General features: G+C 32.8%; 4 non-coding genes across 4 annotated transcripts; all 4 read left to right on the plus strand.

Annotated features, from left to right (window-relative positions):
* Positions 1 to 14,628: 14,628 nt before the first annotated feature.
* On the plus strand, positions 14,629 to 14,710 carry TRNAS-GCU (transfer RNA serine (anticodon GCU)). Its single transcript has one exon. It is a non-coding gene; the product is annotated as a tRNA-Ser (tRNA).
* Positions 14,711 to 14,992: 282 nt separating this feature from the next.
* TRNAS-GCU (transfer RNA serine (anticodon GCU)) lies at positions 14,993 to 15,074 on the plus strand. The gene has a single exon. It is a non-coding gene; the product is annotated as a tRNA-Ser (tRNA).
* A 2,446-nt stretch (positions 15,075 to 17,520) lies between these two features.
* On the plus strand, positions 17,521 to 17,599 carry TRNAS-CGA (transfer RNA serine (anticodon CGA)). The gene has a single exon. It is a non-coding gene; the product is annotated as a tRNA-Ser (tRNA).
* A 4,235-nt stretch (positions 17,600 to 21,834) lies between these two features.
* Positions 21,835 to 21,916, plus strand: TRNAS-CGA (transfer RNA serine (anticodon CGA)). The gene has a single exon. It is a non-coding gene; the product is annotated as a tRNA-Ser (tRNA).
* The last annotated feature ends 55 nt before the right edge of the window (positions 21,917 to 21,971 follow it).

Here is a 21,971-nt window from a genome sequence, read left to right on the forward strand (position 1 = left end):
TGTTTGACGTCATATTTTCAATGTTACAAAAATGATGTAGCTAAAATAAAATTTATGCTGCACATATATTGTTGCCTCTAAGGTATAAAAATAATATTAAAAGTGAATTTTAGTGAGTGGAAAATTATTTGCACTCTCATTAAATATGTGCATTTTTGTCTAAAGCGAAAAATTCAACATAATAAAAAATTAGGATCATTTAAGTGAAGTAGATCTTATGCTTTTGGAAAAATTCAATTAGCTTAAATAATGCCTGCCTCATGATGTACCAAATAGACAAAATCATTTAACATTGAATGTGAACTAGAAGCGGAACTATATGAGGCTTTGTCACCGAAACTGAGAGTTTCTGAAGACTCTCTACTATTAAAATTGGCGAAAATCATCTAATTTTAGAGTCAATTTTCGGCAAAGGACGAATGAAAATCAGAATATTCAACGGAATATTAATCCCTTACTACAGGTGGATTTGAACCCACAAATCTCTAATCATGAGGTACACTTTCATCCATTATGCTGTAGTAAGGAATTCATTGATTTGATTTTTCCATAAAACTGTGCATATATATACAATATATATACAGATTTTGTTAAACGTATTCTAATGGCAATCTTTGGCAATTTCAATTGAATCATTTTAATTTAGAGTATAGATAAGACTATGTTATATTATATGATAATCAGTATCAGTTTTCAGTGCTAGTGTTTGTTCTTTATAGTTATTACGTGTTTGAGTCATAAATTATAATTTTATTTTATTTACTATGGGCTGAAGTTCATTCTTTATTTTAAATTGATTTTCAAGCCAAAATATTTCCCTTGCTGTTCAAGCCAAGCAACTGAAAGTTTACTATATAGGGGTTTCGGACAAGGCGGTTCTAATGGTTTACATTTTGCTTATCTGACTTTTTATGAGTTATGGGTTTTTATATTTCTTAACATTGGACGTGGTCGTCTCTTACTAGGTTGCTAGCTACCGCTGCAACCCGGATTACGATGAACTCTATCGGTTCTTTATGTAAACTTTACTAGCCTATAGTATAGTTAAGTGGCCTATACAATTTAGTATAGGCAAGAGTTCGTTCCTTATTATATTGATCTGACTCCATTTTTAGGAACTATGAGTTTTTATATTTAGTAACATTGGACGTGATCGTCTCTTACTAGGTTGCTAGCTACCGCTGCAACCCAGGCTAGGTTGCTAGCTACCGCTGCAACCCGGATAATTGACAAACACCATTTATGATGAGCTATATTCGTCCTTTATGTAACTACACCTGGAACCACCATATATCAGTTAGTATGGGAGATCCTTCTTTACTGTAATCTTTATTATAACCCCAAAAATTACTGTATTTTACATAGTAATGGATAATTATATAAAAAAACCTAATCGACAAATACCATTTATGATGAACTGTATCGGTCCTTTATGTAATTCAAGGAATCGAGCAGCTAACTAAGTCCAATATATGCAATGGTATTTTCTTCGGATGATCGTCTTTTAATTAGGTTTCTAGCTACCGCTGCAATCACGAACTATTTCAAAAAATGTTTTATTTGTAATTACAGGAGGAACTAGATGTAGCAAGTTACTATTGAGACGAGTCGCTCTTACTATACATAATAAATTCACCATGTATCAGTTACTATGGGCGAGAGATCGTTATTTACTGTAATTCGTTCTTTACTGTAATGTTATTCAAGCTAAGGTTCGTTCTTTACTGTAAAATTGCTCCTTCCAAAATTAATATACGAATTTTCTAAGAAGTACGCCTCCGTGAATTCACTGTGTTGTCGAACATTTTCCATTGCATCTATAAACTGTTCCGCAGTTGCCAATCCATACCTTGGAAGCTTTTCGTTAAACTGACAACATTTCTTTCGGATATTACTATGAAGCTTTGCCAAAGCATTTCTAGCCGACTTTTCAACAGCATCCGCTCTTTCAAAGAGAATTTTAATCTGTAATTTTGAATACTTTTCGTGATCCCGATAAAACATGCGTAAAATGTTTCTCAATTTACAAAGATCAGCCTGCATTTTTGCCATCTTCTTGTATTTCTGAATGTAATTTTTCCCTTTGTCCTTATGCGTTCTTCGGTACAACCTCGCAGAGAATTTAATTTTTTCATTATAGATTTTGTCACCCCAGTAACGCTCCTTGATCTTTTGTTTGGCTGTCTCAATTTTTACTTCTTGATACACCTGGACGGTTGAATACGTTTGCTTTTGGTTTTTCTTATATTTGATGTGGTAATCTTCATCATTGTGATAACTCTCCTTGAACTTTTGTTTGGGTGTCTCAATTTTTGCATGTCTATAATCTTCATCATTGTGATAACACATCTTGCTGTTTTGTTTTCCTCTCTCAATTATTACTTCTCGATACGCCTGTTCGGTTGAATACCTTTGTTTTGCTCTCTCAATTATTACTTCTCGATACACCTGGTCGGTGGAATACCTTTGTTTTGTTCTCTCAATGATTACTTCTCGATACGTCTGGTCGGTTGAATACCTTTGCTTTTTTCTTTTCAAGATACTATCTCTGTTGTTTGTGTAGTACTGTTTTTTCAACTTGCGTGCAGCTTGCTTGATTGAAACCATTATGTAATTATGAATGAGAACATTTAAAGTTCTGACGCTTCTTATATAGTAATTATCTGCTTACAACTGTCACAATGCATTGTGGGGTATACATCCCTGATGTTAGCTACCTTATCAAGGCTCTCACCAAATAATTTTATTATTGTATTTTCATCCACAGAAACTCTAATATTGGTATCACCGTAAATGAAGTCTTGACTATTATTACGACAGAGTCTACTTGACACTTCTTCTATATAATGACTTAGTTCCTTGTATGAGCCCTCGACTTTTAGTAGATTAATATGTTGTATAATCTTAGATTTTGATACTGCCTTATATACGCTATTAATGAAACAGTTCAAGACAGGAAAATGTGGAGCTAGTGCCCTTAGAGAACGCAAATAGCTCTGACATCCCTCATTTGGGCTACAGTATAACGAATGCCCATGCTTTCTTGTGTCCCTGTAATTGATTTCACAATAATCGAAGCCGCCAAGGTAGAAATTAACCACTTTGTCAGTTGAAAATTTTAATGCTATATTATTTTCAAGGATATCAAAAATAATTTGACATAATTCAATATCCGTCGGATAGAGCTTCCAGATATCAGGGTGACATTGCCAAGTAACCTTCTGCCCAATTTTTGGTTTTGAATGTTTACTCAGATTGTTATAGGTGACTTCAGCCATCATAATTTACTTGTCAGATCTAGATTCAGAGCATTTTTCAATAGTTGCCTCGTACTTTTCAGGACAGTTTGTTCTACTACACAGAGAATTTTTTGCCAAATATTCAGTAGAACTAAAAGAACTGTTTAAAACACAATTAGAAATGCTTTTTTCTTGAGTCGGTGTTCCAGGAATTTGTTCTAAATCATTAGTCTTACAAACACATTTACTAATAACCCTAACAGGCTCGTTTTCGCCATAATTGAAAAACATTGCTTTTCCTTCGCTGTTGATAGGTATGCTTGTATATATATATTTTTATTGCTGCTACATAAACTGCAATTGCTCCTTCCAAAATTAATATACTAATTTTCAAAGAAGTACGCCTCCGTATATTCACTGTGTTGTCGAACATTTTCCATTGCATCTATAAACTGTTCCGCAGTTGCCAATCCATACCTTGGAAGCTTTTCGTTAAACTGACAACATTTCTTTTGGATATTACTATGAAGCTTTGCCAAAGAATTTCTAGCCGACTTTTCAACAGCATCCGCTATTTCAAAGAAAATTTTAATCTGTAATTTTGAAAACTTTTCGTGATCCCGATAAAACATGCGTAAAATGTTTCTCAATTTACAAAGATCAGCCTGCATTTTGCCATCTTCTTGTATTTCTGAATGTAATTTTTCCCTTTGTCCTTATGAGTTCTTCGGTACAACCTCGCAGAGAATTTAATTTTTTCATTATAGATTTTGTCACCCCAGTAACGCTCCTTGATCTTTTGTTTGGCTGTCTCAATTTTTACTTCTAGATACACCTGGACGGTTGAATAACTTTGCTTTTGGTTTTTCTTATATTTGATGCGGTAATCTTCATCATTGTGATAACTATCCTTGAACTTTTGTTTGGCTGTCTCAATTTTTGCATGTCTATAATCTTCATCATTGAGATAACACATCTTGCTGTTTTGTTTTGCTCTCTCAATTATTACTTCTTGATACGCCTGGTCGGTTGAATACCTTTGCTTTTTTCTTTTCAAGTTACTATCTCTGTTGTTTGTGTAGTACTGTTTTTTCAACTTGCGTATAGCTTGCTTGATTGAAACCATTATGTAATTATGAATGAGAACATTTACAGTTCTGACGCTTCTTATATAGTAATTATGACGTCACGGCGTAATGATTTTATTGACGTCATAGCGCAATGATATTCTTTCATGACGTCTTCAGAAACAACAATATATTTTCGTGTTTTTCTATTCACGTCATAGCTCTAATATAAAACTATGACGACATTCAATATTTATCTAGTAGGGTTTCAGACAAGGTAATTCTAATGATGTACTTTTGTTTTGATTTGACTCTATTCTTAGGAGTTTTGTTATATTTCTTAGCATTGGACTGATCGTCTCTGACTAGATTGCTAGCTACTGCCGCAACCCAGATTCACATATATATTTATTTATGAGAGGCAACCTGACCGAGTGGTCCAAGGCACTGGTGTTAGCCACCAGTCTCTTCGGAGGCGTGGGTTCAAATCTTGCCGCTGGTATACGATTATGTTTGAAAGACTGCAGTGTGAAAAGACATCGAAAATGCAGTTTTTGGTGGAAAAATTTATTCTCTTTTAGAAATAATTTATTTTCGTTACAAAAGGTTTTTAACCCAATTAATTTCCTTTAAAATGAGCTATTGAACAACCCTCTACGATGTTCCAGTGCCAAGCTATCTCTGGATACAAAAGAAAAGAGAAAAAAAATATCCCGTTTGTGGAGAATAACGTGGTAAAAGTCAATTTGCTTGATTTTCAAGCCAATATATTTTCTTTGTTATTCAAGCTAAAGGGCTGTAAGTTTCCTTTATAGAGGTTTCGGACAAGGCGGTTCTAATGGTGTACTTTTTGTTTTGATTTGACTCCATTCTTAGGAACTATGGGTTTTTATATTTCTTAACATTGGACGTGATCGTTTCTTACTAGGTTGCTAGCTACCGCTGCAACCCGGATTAAAATGAGACGCTAAACAACTCTCTACGTTGTTCCAGTCCCAAGCTATCTGAGGAGAAGAAGAAAGAAAAAAAGATGCCGTTTGTGGAGAATAACGTGGTTAAAGTCAATTTTCTTGATTTTCGAGCCAATATATTTTCTTTGTTATTCAATCCAAATGAAACTTAGAGATGAAAAAAACTAACAAAATGAAAAATAAAATCAAAAAGGTTTGAATATACTATATAGACTATAGTAAACTATATAAACTATTATAATAAACTATATAGAAGTTTTGGACAAGGCGGTTCTAATAGTGTACTTCGTTTTTAACTGAATCTTTTTCTAGGAGTTATGGGTTTTTATGTTTCTTAACATTGGACGTGATCGTCTCTTACTAGGTTGCTAGCTACCTCTGCAACCCGGATCATATACAATGCTCTACAGTTCGTTTTTTAATGTAATAAAAATAATTCGCTTTAATTACAAAATGTTTTTAACCCCATTAATTTCCTTTAAGATAAGCCATTGAACAACTCTCTACGATGTTTCAGTGCCAAGCTATCTGTTGAATTACTAACATATACTATAATTAAGTGGCGTATAAAATTTAGTATAGGCAAGAGGTCGTTCTTTATTATAATAATCCCGATAAAACATGCGTAAAATGTTTCTCAATTTACAAAGATCAGCCTGCATTTTTGCCATGTTCTTGTATTTCTGAATGTAATTTTTCCCTTTGTCCTTATGTGTTCTTCGGTACAACCTCGCAGAGAATTTAATTTTTTCATTACAGCTTTTGTCACCCCAGTATCTACCCATTATTCTGGTAGCAACTTTTTTCTTATGTTTGTTTCGGTGATCTTTATCATTATCATACCGTTCCTTGCTCTTTTGTCTAGCCTGCTCAATTGTTGCTTCTCTGTAATCTTCATCATTACCATACCGTTCCTTGATCTTTTGTCTGGCTGTCTCAATTTTTGCATGTCTATAAACTACATCATTGTGATAACACATCTTGCTGTTTTGTTTTGCTCTCTCAATTATTACTTCTCGATACGCCTGGTCGGTTGAATACCTTTGTTTTGCTCTCTCAATTATTACTTCTCGATACGCCTGGTCGGTTGAATACCTTTGTTTTGCTCTCTCAATTATTACTTCTCGATACTCCTGGTCGGTTGAATACATTTGCTTTTTTCTTTTCAAGTTACTATCTCTGTTGTTTGTGTAGTACTGTTTTTTCAACTGCATCATTGATCAATCTTTAACATTAATTATAATCTTATTTTAGTTACTATGGACTGGAAGTTTCTTCTTTACTGTAATTTGATTTATGTCTAATATTCATCTAAACTATCGGAGAAATTAGGGTCCTTGTTTTACCGGAAAGCAAAGTTGTGGAAACTTTGAGTACTTAAACACTCACGGAGTGATTTTGGGGCCAAGCACACTTTAACATCCGATGTAAGTTCGGAACTGCAGCGGAGATTGGATTAGTACCAATCATTCTTCTAAAAAAATTGACTAAATCAGTTTACACACATTTGTGTAGTGATGCACGGAAACTAGGCTAGGTACTTGTTGAGGAAAATTCCATCAAAACAGCCACAGATTAATGGTCTTCAGAAGAAAAGTGACTTTACATCAACGCCTTAGAAATAAAATCTGTTTATCTAGGATTAAAAAGTTTGCCCACGATAGCAAAGGCATACATTTTATATTTTATATTTCTTAGCATTGGACTGATCGTCTCTTACTAGGTTGCTAGCTACTACTGCAACCCGGATTCACATATATATTTATGAGAGGCAGCCTGTCCGAGTGGTCCAAGGCACTGGTGTTAGCCACCAGTCTCTTCGGAGGCGTGGGTTCAAATCTTACCGCTGGTAATATGTTTGAAAGACTGCAGTGTGAAAAGACATCAAAAATGCAGTTTTTGGTGGAAAAATTTATTCTCTTTTAGAAATAATTTATTGTAGTTACTATAGATTTCTAACCAAATTAATATCCTTTAAAAAGAGCCATTGAACAACTATCTACGATTTTCCATTGCCAAGCTATCTCTGGAAACAAAGAAAAAAAACAGAAAAAAAATATGCCATTTGTGGAGAATCCTGTAGTAGCTGCCACTTTTCTTGATTTTCAAGCCAATATATTTCCCTTGTTGTTCAAGCCAAGGGACAGAAATTTTACTATAAAGGGGTTTGGGACAAGGCGGTTCTAATAGTATACTTTTTGTTTTGATCTGACTCCCTTTTTAGGAGCTATGGGTTTTTATATTTCTTAACATTGGACGTGATCGTCTCTTACTAGGTTGCTAGCTACCGCTGCAACCCGGATTACACTCATTATTATGACCACAAACTGTTACATTTAATACTTAAGTTACTATGGGTTACAGTTCATTCCTTATTGTAAACTAAAATAAATAAAAAATGAATATTTCTCATTGGAAATATAGGACAACAATACAGAGATACGTAATTTACGGGTTAAGCCAAAAAAATTTGAACTAAGATGATATAAAATTAATGGCGTATAAAATGGTGTAGCGAGTCAATTGAAGCAAAAGGAAAACCAAACTAATTTTTAAATTTTCAGGTTTTTTCTGGTTTGAATTAAAAAATGGAAATTATTGTTTAGACACCGTAAATATTTTTGTACTTTACAGCTAAATAAAATTATATTTTTTTAAATTTTCAGGAATTATTCTAGTTTCAGTTGACAAATAAGATTTTTTTTCTTCAAGGAATCGAGCAGCTAACTTAGTTTAATATATACAATGGTATGTTCTTCAAATGATCTCTTTTAATTAGGTGCCTAGCTACCGCTGCAAACCGGAACTATTAAAAATATTTTATCTTTAATAACAGAAGTAACTAGATGTAGCAAGTTTTACTATTGAGACGAGTCGCTCTTAATATACAACATATAGTTCGTTATAAAGAACTGTTTGCTTTGATGTATCTATTGGTACCAAAATTTCGTTATTTAGAGTTTCGGTTACTATTTAGAAAATAAAAAATTTTTTCTTTAGAGTGTCGGTTACTATTGAGACAAGTAGCTATTATTACTATAGATTTCATTACCATGAACTGTTAGATTGCTTCAAAATTCAAATATCTTTGAAAAGACTGCAGTATGAAAATACATCAAAAATGCAATTTTTTTGACAAAATTGATTCTACTTTAAAAAGTATTTTATTTTTAATTACAAAAGTGACTAGATGTTGCAATTTTCTTTAAAATGAGCTATTATACAGCTCTCTATGATTTTCGAGTGCCCAGCTAGTTAAGGAGAAAAATCAAGCGGAAAGAAAAAAATATCCCGTTTAGGCAGAATGTTGTAGTAGCTACCATTTTTCTTGATTTTCAAGCCAATATATTTTCTTTGTTATTCAAGCCAAGGGACAGAAAGTTAACTATAGAGAAGTTTCAGACAAGGTGGTTCTAATGGTGTAATTTTTGTTTTGATCTGACTCTTTTCTTAGTAGTTAGGGGTTTTTATATTTCTTAACATTGGATGTGATCGTCTCTTACTAGGTTGCTAGCTACCGCTGCAACCCGGATAACGTTTTTTGGTAAAGGCTCGCAGAGTTTTTCGCTTCCCTCAATTTTTGCTTCCCTATAATCTTCATCATTCTGATAACACTCCTGGCTGTTTTGTTTGGCTTCTCAATTTTTGCTTCTTGATACGCCTGGTCGGTTGAGTACCTTTACTTTTCTCTTTTCAAGATGCTATCTCTGTTTTTTGTGTAGTACTTTTTTTTACTTTCGTGTAGCTTGCTTGATTGAAACCATTATGTAACCATTACTTGAATGTTTAAGTCACGATTCAAGTACCAAGAACCTAACAAAAAATTAAACTAATTTAAAAATTTTTAGGTATTTTTCTAGTCTAAATTAAAAGATTAAAACTATTGCTCAGATACCATAAATATTTTTGCAGTTTATAACTTTAGCGATTCTGAGCTGAAAACAAAAATAAAAATAGTTCAAAAATTTATTTGAACTGAAATCAAATAAATTGATCTTTTCAATTTTTACGTCAAGTCACTCATTACGTAATATATGGCTATTAGTACACAATAGGTTTTAGATATTACGTCAAGTCACTTATTACGTCATATATGGTTATTACACAATCGGTAGAATATTTGTTCTTTATTATAAAAACTTCAAAAACGCATAAAAAACTTGTTCATATTCATTTTTGTACATTTTGTAATTTTAAAATTTTCAGGTATTTTGCTTGTCTAAATTAAAGGATTAAAAATATTGCTCACATAGCATAAATATTTTTGCAGTTTATAACTTTAGTGATTCTGAACAGAAAACGAAAATAAAATAAAAATGGATTTTTTCAATTTTTGCGTTACGTCGCTCATCACGTCATATATGGTTATTAGTGCACAATAGGTTTTAGATATTAGGTCATGTCACTTATTATGTCATATATGGTTATTAGTAGACAATCGGTAGAATGTTCGTTCTTTATTATAAAAACTTAAGAAACGCATTAAAAACTTGTTCATATTCATTTTTTTTTACATTTTGTTTATATTCAATTTTGTTATATTCATTTTATATTCGTTATTATGAGGCGGACAAACATTTCAGGGGAGGGGGGTTTAAACCCACTAAACCCTCTGGATACGTCCTTGAATCTTATTAATTTCCTTTAAAATGAGCCATTGAACAGCTCTACGATGTTCCAGTGCTAAAAGTTTAAATACAACTATACCAAGAACTGTTTGATTGCTTCAAAAATCAAATATCTTTGAAAAGACAGCAGCATGAAAAGACATCAAAAATACAGTTTTTAGTAGAAAAATTAATCCTGTTTAAAAAATAATTTGTTTTAGTTACAAAAGGTTTTTAACCCAATTAATTTCCTTTAACATGAGCCATTGAACATGAAATATAAAACAACATGAAATATGAACATGAAATATGCAACCCAGATTCAAGCCTTTACTATAGTTAAGTTACCAATACAAGTTAATATAGGCAAGAGTTCGCTCTTTATTATACTTTTAGAAATAATTTACTTGAGTTACAAAAGATTTTTAAATTAATTTCCTTTAAATTGAGCCATTGAACAACTATTTACGGTGTTCTAGTACCGAGCTATCTGTGGAAAAGAAAAAAAAAATATCCCGTTTAGGTAGAATGTTGTAGTAGCTGCCACTTTTCTTGTTTTTCAAGCCATTAGATTTCCCTTGTTGTTGAAGCAAAGTGACGGCACGTTTTCTATATAGGGGTATCAGAGAAGGCGGTTCTAATGGTGTGCTTTTTGTTTTGATCTGACTCTTTTTTTTAGGAGTTATGGGTTTTTATATTTCTTAACATTGGACGTGATCGTCTCTTATTAGGTTGCTAGCTACCGCTGCAACCCGGAACTATTTAATCTGAATCTTTTCTCAGGAGTTATGGGTTACTTTAGTTTTTACTATGGGGCGTGATCGTCTCTTACTAGGTTGCTAGCTACCACTGCAACCCGAATTCTAGAATAGTTATGTGAAGTGCTATAATCCTTCCGTTACTATGGACTACAGTTTGTTCTTTAATGTAAACATCCAACGACTATGACGTCATTGATCAATATTGAATATAATAAATTAAGTTTTTCGCAAAAAATAATTAATTAAAAAAAAATTAAGTACCATTAGCACTAGATCTAGAGATTTCCTTTAAAATGAGCCATTGAACAACTCTCTACGATGTTCCAGTGCCAAGCTATCTGTGGAAAAGAAGAAGAAGAAGAAAGAAGAAAATATCCCGTTTGTGGATAATAATGTGGTTCAAGTCAATTTTCTTGATTTTCAAGCCAATATATTTTCTTTGTTATTCAGGCCAAAGGGCAGTAAGTTTCCTTTATAGGGGTTTCGGACAAGTCGGTTCTAATGGTGTACTTTTTGTTTTAATCTGACTTTTTTTTTAGGAGTTAGGGGTTTTTATATTTCTTAACATTAGACGTGATCGTCTCGTACTAGGTTGCTAGCTACTGCTGCAACCCGGATTATTCAAATGATCGTCTTTTAATTGAAAAATTTAATATATTGACCTTAAATATAACTCTGCTAGCCTATACTCTACAGTTAAGTGACCTATAAAATTTAGTATAGGCAAGAGGTCGTTCTTTATTATAACAACTGTGGAACAGTTTACAGATGTAATGCGAAATATTATACATCACTGTGAATATATGGAGGAATAATTGTCCTTTGCTTAGTTTCAGCTTAAATTCGATGATCGAGCCCTTATGTAACTAACTACATCCAACGACTATGACGTCATTGATCAATATTATATATAAAAAATTAAGTTTTTCGTAAGAAATAATTAATTTACAAAAAGTAAGTACAAATAGCACTAGATCTAGAGCTTTCCTTTAAAATGAGCCATTGAACAACTCTTTACGATGTTCCAGTACCAAGCTATCTGTGGAAAAGAAGAAGAAGAAAGAAAAAAAATATCCCGTTTGTGGAGAATAACGTGGTTAAAGTCAATTTTCTTGCTTTTCAAGCGAATTTATTTTCTTTGTTATTCAAGCCAAAGCGCGGTAAGTTTCCTTTATATGGTTTTCGGCCAAAGCGGTTCTAATGGTGTACTTTTTGTTTTGATCTGACTCTTTTTTTAGGGGTTAGGGGTTTTTATATTTCTTAACATTGGACGTGATCGTCTCTTACTAGGTTGCTAGCTACCGCTGCAACCCGGACTACCGTTGCAACCCGGGTGATCAATATTGTATATAAAAAATTAAGTTTTTCGTAAAAAATAGTTAATTCAAAAAAAATAAAGTACAAATAGCACTAGATCTAGAGATTTCCATTAAAATGAGCCATTGAACAACTCTCTACGACGTTCCAGTGCCAAGCTATCTGTGGAAAAGAAGAAAAAAGAAGAAAAAATCCCGTTTTGTGGAGAATAACGTGGTTAAAGTCAATTTTCTTGATTTTCAAGCCAATATTTTTTCTTTTTTATTCAAGCCCAAGGGTGGTAAGTTTACTTAATAGGGGTTTCGGACAAGGCGGTTCTAATAGTGTACTTTTTTTGATCTGACTTTTTTCTTAGGAGTTAGGGGTTTTTATATTTCTTAACATTAGACGTGATCGTCTCTTACTAGGTTGCTAGCTATCGCTGCAACCCGGATTAGTATAGGCAAGAGTTCGTTCTTTATTATAAAATCCTTTAAAATGAGCTATTGAACAACCCTCTACGATGTTCCAGTGCCAAGCTATCTGCGGAAAAGAAAAAAGAAAAAAAGAAAAAAAAAATATCCCGTTTAGGCAGAATGTTGTAGTAGCTGCCACTTTTCTTGATTTTCAAGCCAATATATTTCCCATTGCAATACAGGGGTTTCGGACAAGGTGGTTCTAATGGTGTACTTTTGAATTTGATCTGACTCCTTTGTTAGGAACTATGGGTTTTTGTATTTCTTAACATTGGACGTGATTGTCTCTTACTAGGTTGCTAGCTACCACTGCAACCCGGATATTATAATTGGTATGATGAAATATTAATATGTATATGGTTCTTAAATCATGCTATTTTATAGTCCCTTATGGTGTAGCGGATAGGATAGCTGGCTTTCATCTGGCAGGCCCGGGTTCGGTTCCCGGTATTAGAAAATTTTTAACTCTATAATCTTCGAACATTAGAAGCTCTAAACCTTTTATAATTTATAATGAACCACATCGATCCTTTATGTAATATGTTGTAACGATCGAAACTAAATGATATTTTAATAAAATATTTTTAACCCCATTAATTTTCTTTAAAATGAGCCATTGAACAACTCTCCACGATTTTCCAGTGCCAAGCTATCTGTGGAATTACTAATCTATACTATAATTAAGTGGCGTATAAAATCTAGTATAAGCAAGAGGTCGTTCTTTATTATATAACAAGAAAGAAAGAAAAAAATATCCCGTTTAGGCAGAATGTTGTAGTAGCTGCCACTTTTCTTGATTTTCAAGCCAATATATTTCCCTTGGTGTTCAAGCCAAATGACAGAAAGTTTCCTATACAAGGGTTTCGGACAAGGCGGTTCTAATGGTGTACTTTTTGTTTTGATCTGACTCCTTTTTTAGGAACTATGGGTTTAAATATATTTCTTAACATTGGACGTGATCGTCTTTTACTAGGTTGCTAGCTACCGCTGCAACCCGGATTAATTTTCTTTAAAATGATCCATTGAACAAGTCTCTACGATGTTACAGTGCTAAGCTATCTATGGAATATAAAGTTTAAAATACAACCTTACCACGAACTGTTTGATTGCTTCAAAAATCAAATGTCTTTGAAAAGACAGCAGTACGGAAAGACATCAAAAATACAGTTTTTAGTGGAAAAATTAATCCTGTTTTAAAATAATTAGTTTTAGTTACAAAAGGTTTTTAACCCAATTAATTTCCTTTAAAATGAGCCATTGAACAACTTTCTACGATGTTCCAGTGCAAAGCTATCTCTGGATATTTATATAATGTATGTATTGGGTTTTTATTCCAGTGACCGTCTTTTAGTGGAAAATTTTAATATATTGACCTTAAATATAATAACTGTACTAGCCTATACTATAGTTAAGTGGCCTATAAAATTTAGTATAGGCAAGAGGTCGTTCTTTATTATAATTGTTCTCTAATACGCTGAAACTGATGGTGTGATTTTCATTAAGATTGTATGACTTTTTAAGGGTGTTTTCCCCTTTTTTCGAAAATAGGGCAAATTTTCCCAGGCTTGTGATGAGTACGACTAAACTTGATGATACTTAAATATTTAAAATCAGCATAAAATCCAATTCTTTTGATGTATCTATTGATATTAAAATTCCGTTTCTTAGAGTTTCCGTTACTATTGAGATGAGTCGCTCTTACTATACAGTTCATTGCCACGAACTGTTTGACCAAGCTTGATCTTTACTGTGAGTTCGGTCTGTACTGTTAGGTTTCTAGCTACTGCTGCAGCCCAAATATTGTGAAATTACAAACAGAAAAATTGGCACAGTAAGAGACGACCTGGCTAGAACCTACGATTATGACGTCATTGAACAGGATTGGCTTTAAAAATGCAGTTTTTAGCGGTAAAATTGATTTTTTAAAATAATTTGTTTTTATTACAAAAGCTTTTTAACCCCAATAATTTTCTTTAACGCAAGCCATTAAATAACTCTCTACGATGTTCTAGTGCCAAACTATCTGTTGAAAAGATAAAATAAAAAGATGCCGTCTATGCAAAATATCGTCAAATAAAGATGCCGTTTATCAGGCAGCTAAGTTAGTCCAATATATGCAATGGTACCGCTGCATAATTGTCCTTTACTATGTTTCAGCTTTATCCGATGATCAAGCCTTTATGTAAATATATAATTAGCTTTATCGGATAAGATGAGGTGGCCGAATGGTTAAGGCGTTGGACTGCTAATCCAATATGTTCTGCACATGTGGGTTCAAATCCCACCCTTGTCGATTTTGTCTATACTCGGACCTTTTACGAAAAGCTGCTATTCCTTCAGAAATTTCTGAACGCATGCGTGAATTAAGATCACAGTGGGGCTACACAGGAGCTGAAACGTAGTATCCTCAAAATAGATGAAACATTCATAAGCCAAAACTATATAATCGGCACTATACAATAAGACGAGGCGGCCGAGGGGCAAAGACGTTGGACTGCTAATCCAAGGATGACTTTTTATAATAATATTTAGTTTAATATTTAGCTAATTATATATAATTAGCTTTATCGAATAAGACGAGGTGGCCGAATGGTTAAAGCGTTGGACTGCTAATCTAATGTGTTCTGCACATGTGGGTTTGAATCCCACCTTTGTCGATTTTGTCTATAATCAGATTTTTTTTGAAAAGCTGCTACTCCTTCAGAAATTTCTGAACGCTTGCGTATACAGGAGCATGTATATCCTATACAGGAACTGAAACGTAGCATTCTCAAAACAGATGAAACAATCATAAGCAAAAACTATATAATTGGCTCTACGGATATAAGATGCTGATCCAAGGAGGCCTTTTTATTATAATATTTAGCTAATTATATATAATTAGCTTGGTTAAGGCGTTGGTTTGCCAATCCAATGTGTTGTGCACTTTTGGGTTCGAATCCCACCCTTTTCGATTTTGTTTATACTCAGATTTTTTACGAAAAGCTGCTATTCCTTCAGAAATTACTGAACGCATGCGTGAATTAAGATCACAAAACAGAAAAAGTCATTGGCTTTTTCTTAATTGGAATAGTAAGAGACGACCAGGCTACATCTTACGATTGTAAAAGTCAAGGGACGGTAAGTTTCCTATATAGGGGGTTCCAGACAAGGCGGTTCTAACAGTGTGCTTCGTTTTTGATCTGATTCTAGTTTTAGGAGTTATGGGCTAATTTATTTTTTACTAAGGGGCGAGGTCGTCTCTGACTAGGTTGCTAGCTACCACTGCAACCCGAATTGCTAGCTACCGCTGCAACCTAGATTTGTGCATAATCATCATCAAAACAAGGGCCTGTAGTGGTATCCTTTATGTAACAATACCATTGGCTATAGTCCCTTCATTACTATAAAAATCACAAACAGGAAAAAGCCTATGGCTTTTTCTTATTTCGAATAGTAAGAGACAAATTTCAGAGAATCAGAAAGCTAACTAAATCCGATACGTGCCATATCTTTTGCTTTACTAGGTTTCAGCCATCCCCAAAGCCTTGATACCGATGAAACTTATGTAATCCCTTTTTATGATCTACTAGACTGATCTTTCTATAATTGCCTATACATGTTAATATAGGCAAGAGTTCGTTCTTTATTATACTATGGGTTACAGTTCGTTTCTTTTAGTAATTTTTCTTCTTTGAAATAGTAAGAGACGAACCTCAAACGATCAAGTAGCTAACTAAGTCCAATGCATGCAATAACTTTTTAATCCAATGATCGTCTTTTAATGTAACATATCAGTTACTATGGGAGAGAGATCGTTCTTTACTGTAACATTAAGCAGATTACCCTGAATTAAACTGAAAACAACGTATCACAAAAAATTAGGAATTCAATAATAACCATATCTATATTAAAAACTTATTACTTTCAAGCGGTCGTTGCCGAGTGGTTAAGGCGTCTGATTAGAAATCAGATTTCAATAATAATCATATTTATATTTAAAACTTACAAATCCTAGTGGCTGTGACAATTTTGATTGGTTTCACCATTTACCATAATCTAGAAGGAGATGATCAAAAGGACCAACCTTGATAAAACCATGAAAAGGGGGATGGTTCTCGGCTAGTATATGTTCTATTGCATAAGAGTCTTGATTGGAATGATTATTTTGATATAGCCTATTATGTTTAGTTCATAATGGGAATTTTTTTCAAGATTACCAATACCTTAATTTAGTATTAAAAATGATATTATGCATATACCCTGAATTAAACTGAAAACAACGTATCATAAAAATTAGAAATTCAATAATAACCATATCTATATTAAAAACTTACAACTTTCAAGCGGTCGTAGCCGAGTGGTTAAGTAGTCTGATTCGAAATCAGATTCCCTCTGGGAGCGTAGGTTCGAATCCTACCGGGGGTGAACATTTTTATCTGTTTAACCATTTACCACGATCTAGAAGGAAATGATTGGTTAACATATGTACTGTTGTATAAGAGTGTGGATTGGAATGATTATTTTGTTATAGCCTATTATGTCTATTTCCTGAAGGGGATTTCTTTTCAAGATTACAAAGGCCTTAATTTAATACTTTTATAAAATAATATTATACCTGAATTAAGTTGAAAACAATGCATCATAACCAAATGCAAACTAAATAGTAACCAAATCTATATTCAGAACTCATAATTTTCAAGCAGTCCTGACCGAGTGGTTAGGGCGTCTGATTAGAAATCAGATTTCAATAACAATTATATTTATATTAAAACTTACAAATCTTAGCGGCTGTGACAATTTTGATTTGTTTCACCATTTACCATAATCTAGAAGGACATGATCAAAAGGACCAACCTTGAAAACACCATGAAAAGGGGGATGGTTCTTGGCTAGTATATGTCCTATTGCATAAGAGTCTTGATTGGAATGATTATTTTGATATAGCCTATTATGTTTAGTTCTAAAAAGGGGATTTTTATCAAGATTACAAATACGTTTATTTAGTATTATAAAAATGATATTATACCTATACCCTGAATTAAACTGAAAACAACGTATCATAAAAAAATAGGAATTCAATAACTACCATAAATTATATTAAAAACTTATAACTTTCTAGCGTTCGTGGCCGAGTGGTTAAGGCGTCTGACTCGAAATCAGATTCTGTTTGGGAGCGTAGGTTCGAATCCTACTATCAAAAGGACCAACCTTGATCAAAAGGACCAACCTTGATAAAACCATGAAAAGGGGGATGGTTCTCGGCTAGTATATGTTCTATTGCATAAGAGTCTTTATTGGAATGATTATTTTGATATAGCCTATTATGTTTAGTTCATAATGGGAATTTTTTTCAAGATTACCAATACCTTAATTTAGTATTAAAAATGATATTATGCATATACCCTGAATTAAACTGAAAACAACGTATCATAAAAAATTAGAAATTCAATAATAACCATATCCATATTAAAAACTTACAACTTTCAAGCGGTCGTAGCCGAGTGGTTAAGTAGTCTGATTCGAAATCAGATTCCCTCTGGGAGCGTAGGTTCGAATCCTACCGGCGGTGAACATTTTTATCTGTTTAACCATTTACCACGATCTAGAAGGAAATGATTGGTTAACATATGTACTGTTGTATAAGAGTGTGGATTGGAATCATTATTTTGTTATAGCCTATTATGTTTATTTCCTGAAGGGGATTTATGTTTATTTCCTAAAGGGGATTTTTTGTCAAGATTACTAAGGCCTTAATTTAATATTTTATAAAATGATATTATACATGTACCCTGAATTAAATTAAAAACAATGCATCATAACCAAATACGAACTGTGTAGTATGCATATCTATATTCAGAACTCATAATTTTCTAGCAGTCGTTGCCGAGTGGTTAAGGAGTCTGACTAGAAATCAGAATTCAATAATAATCATATTTATATTTAAAAATTACAAATCTTAGCGGCTGTGACAATTTTGTTTTGTTTCACCATTTACCATAATCTAGAAGGACATGATCAAAAGGACCAACCTTGAAAACACCATGAAAAGGGGGATGGTTCTTGGCTAGTATATGTCCTATTGCATAAGAGTCTTGATTGGAATGATTATTTTGATATAGCCTATTATGTTTAGTTCTAAAAAGGGGATTTTTATCAAGATTACAAATACGTTTATTTAGTATTATAAAAATGATATTATACCTATACCCTGAATTAAACTGAAAACAACGTATCATAAAAAATTAGGAATTCAATAATAACCATATCTATATTAAAAACTTATAATTTTCAAGCGGTCGTGGCCGACTGGTAAATGTGTCTGATTCAATAACAGACACCCCTCTGGGAGGGTAGGTTCGAAACCTACCGGTGGTGAACATTTTTATCTGTTTAACCATTTACCACGATCTAGAAGGAAATGATTGGTTAACATATGTACTGTTGTATAAGAGTGTGGATTGGAATGATTATTTTGTTATAGCCTATTATGTCTATTTCCTGAAGGGGATTTCTTTTCAAGATTACAAAGGCCTTAATTTAATACTATTATAAAATAATACTATACCTGAATTAAGTTGAAAACACTGGATCATAACCAAATGCAAACTAAATAGTAACCATATCTATATTCAGAACTCATAATTTTCAAGCAGTCGTAACCGAGCGGTTAGGGCGTCTGATTAGAAATCAGATTTCAATAACATTCATATTTATATTTAAAACTTACAAATCATAGCGGCTGTGTCAATTTTTTTTTGTTTCAACAATTAACATAATATATAAGGACATGATCAAAAGGACCAACCATGAAAAAACCATGAAAAGGGGGATTGGTCCTTACGATCATCTCCTTGTAGATTATGGTAAATGGTGAAACCAATCAAAATTGTCACAGCCATTAGGATTTGTAAGTTTTAAATATAAATATGATTATTATTGAAATCTGATTTCTAATCAGACGCCTTAACCACTCGGCCACGACCTTTATTGCATAAGATTCTTGATTTTTAATGATTGTTTTGATATAGCCTATTATGTTTAGTTCATAAAGGGAATTTTTATCAAGATTACCAATACCTTAATTTAGTATTAAAAATGATATTATACATATACCCTGAATTAAACTGAAAACAACGTATTATAAAAAATTAGGAATTTAATAATAACCATATCTATATTAAAAACTTATAACTTTCAAGAGGTTGTAGCCGAGCAGCTAAGGCGTCTGATTAGAAATCAGATTCCCTCTGGGAGCGTAGGTTTGAATCCTACCGGCGGTGAACATTTTTATCTGTTTAACCATTTACCACGATCTAGAAGGAAATGATTGGTTAACATATGTACTGTTGTATAAGAGTGTGGACTGGAATCATTATTTTGTTATAGCCTATTATGTCTTTTTCCTGAAGGGGATTTCTTTTCAAGATTACAAAGGCCTAAATTTAATACTATTATAAAATAATACTATACCTGAATTAAGTTGAAAACACTGGATCATAACCAAATGCAAACTAAATAGTAACCATATCTATATTCAGAACTCATAATTTTCAAGCATTCGTAACCGAGCGCTTAGGGTGTCTGATTAGAAATCAGATTTCAATAACAATCATATTTATATTTAAAACTTACAAATCATAGCGGATGTGACAATTTTGATTTGTTTCACCATTTACCATAATCTAGAAGGACATGATCAAAAGGACCAACCTTGAAAACACCATGAAAAGGGGATGGTTCTTGGCTAGTATATGTCCTATTGCATAAGAGTCTTGATTGGAATGATTATTTTGATATAGCCTATTATGTTTAGTTCTAAAAAGGGAATTCTTATCAAGATTACAAATACGTTATTTAGTATTATAAAAATGATATTATACCTATACCCTGAATTAAACAGAAAACAACGTATCATAAAAAATTAGGAATTCAATAATAACCATATCTATATTAAAAAATTTTAACTTTCGAGTGGTCGTTGCCGAGTGGTTAATGTGTCTGATTCAAAATCAGATTGCCTTTGGGAGCGTATGTTCGAATCCTACCGGCTGCAAAATTTTTTATCCGTTTAACCATTTACCACAGTCTAGAAGGTACAAATCTAGATATGTACTGTTGTATAAGAGTGTGGATTGGAATGATTATTTTGTTATAGCCTATTTTGTTTATTTCCTAAGGGTTATATCTTTTTAAGATTACTAAGGCCTTAATTTAATACTTTATAAAATTATATTATACCTATACCCTGAATTAATCTGAAAACAACGTATCACAAAAATTAGGAATTCAATAATAACCATATCTATATTAAAAACTTATAACTTTCAGGCGGTCGTGGCCGAGGGGTTAAGGCGTCTGATAAGAAATCAGATTTCAATAATAATCATATTTATATTTAAAACTTACAAATCATAGTGGCTGTGACAATTTTGATTGGTTTCACCACTCTGGTGAAACTACGCTCCCTCTGGGAGCGTAGGTTCGAATCCTACCGGCTGCGAGAATTTTGTATCCGTTTAACCATTTACTCAATCAAGAAGGAATTGATCGGTTAGCATATGTCCTGTTGCATAAGAGTGTGGATTGGAATGATTATTTTGTTATAGCCTATTATGTTTATTTCATACAGGGGATTTTTTGTCAAGATTACTAAGGCCTTAATTTAATACTTTATAAAATAATATTATACCTGTACCCTGAATTAAATTGAAAACAATGTATCATAACCAAATACGAACTCAATAGTAAGCATATCAATATTCAGAACTCATAATTTTCAAGCAGTCCGGGCCGAGTGGTTAAGGCGTCTGATTAGAAATCAGATTTCAATAACAATCATATTTATATTTAAAACTTACAAATCCTAGTGGCTGTGAAAGTTTTGATTTAATTCACCATTTACCAAAATCTAGAAGTACATGATCAAAAGGACCAACCTTGATAAAACCATGAAAAGGGGGGGGGGTCGGTTCTCGGCTAGTATATGTTCTATTGCATAAGAGTCTTGATTGGAATGATTATTTTGATATAGCCTATTATATTTACTTCATAAAGGAAATTTTTATCAAGGTTACCAAATACCTTAATTTAGTATTAAAAATTATATTATACATATACCCTGAATTAAACTGAAAACAATGTATCATAAAAAATTAGGAATTCAATAATAACCATATCTATATTAAAAACTTATAACTTTCAAGCGATCATAGCCGAGTGGTTAAGGCGTCTGATTCGAAATCAGATTCCCTTTGGGAGCGTAACCTATTATGTTTAGTTCCAAAAAGGGAATTTTTATCAAGATTACAAATACTTTAATTTAGTATTAAAAAATGATATTATACCTATACTCTGAATTAAACTGAAAACAACGTATCATAAAAAATTAGGAATTCAATAATAACCATATCTATATTAAAAACTTATAACTTTCGTGCGGTTGTGGCCGAGTAGTTAAGGCGTCTGATTCGAAATCAGATTCCCTTTGGGAGCGTAGGTTCAAATCCTACTGGTTACGAAATTTTTATCCGTTTAACTATTTACCACAATCTAGAAGGTACAAATCTAGTCAG

Source organism: Artemia sp. Qi Xiang Cuo, chromosome 5 (genome assembly GCF_049724085.1).
Source record: "Artemia sp. Qi Xiang Cuo chromosome 5, ASM4972408v1, whole genome shotgun sequence".
NCBI lineage: Eukaryota > Metazoa > Arthropoda > Branchiopoda > Anostraca > Artemiidae > Artemia > Artemia sp. Qi Xiang Cuo.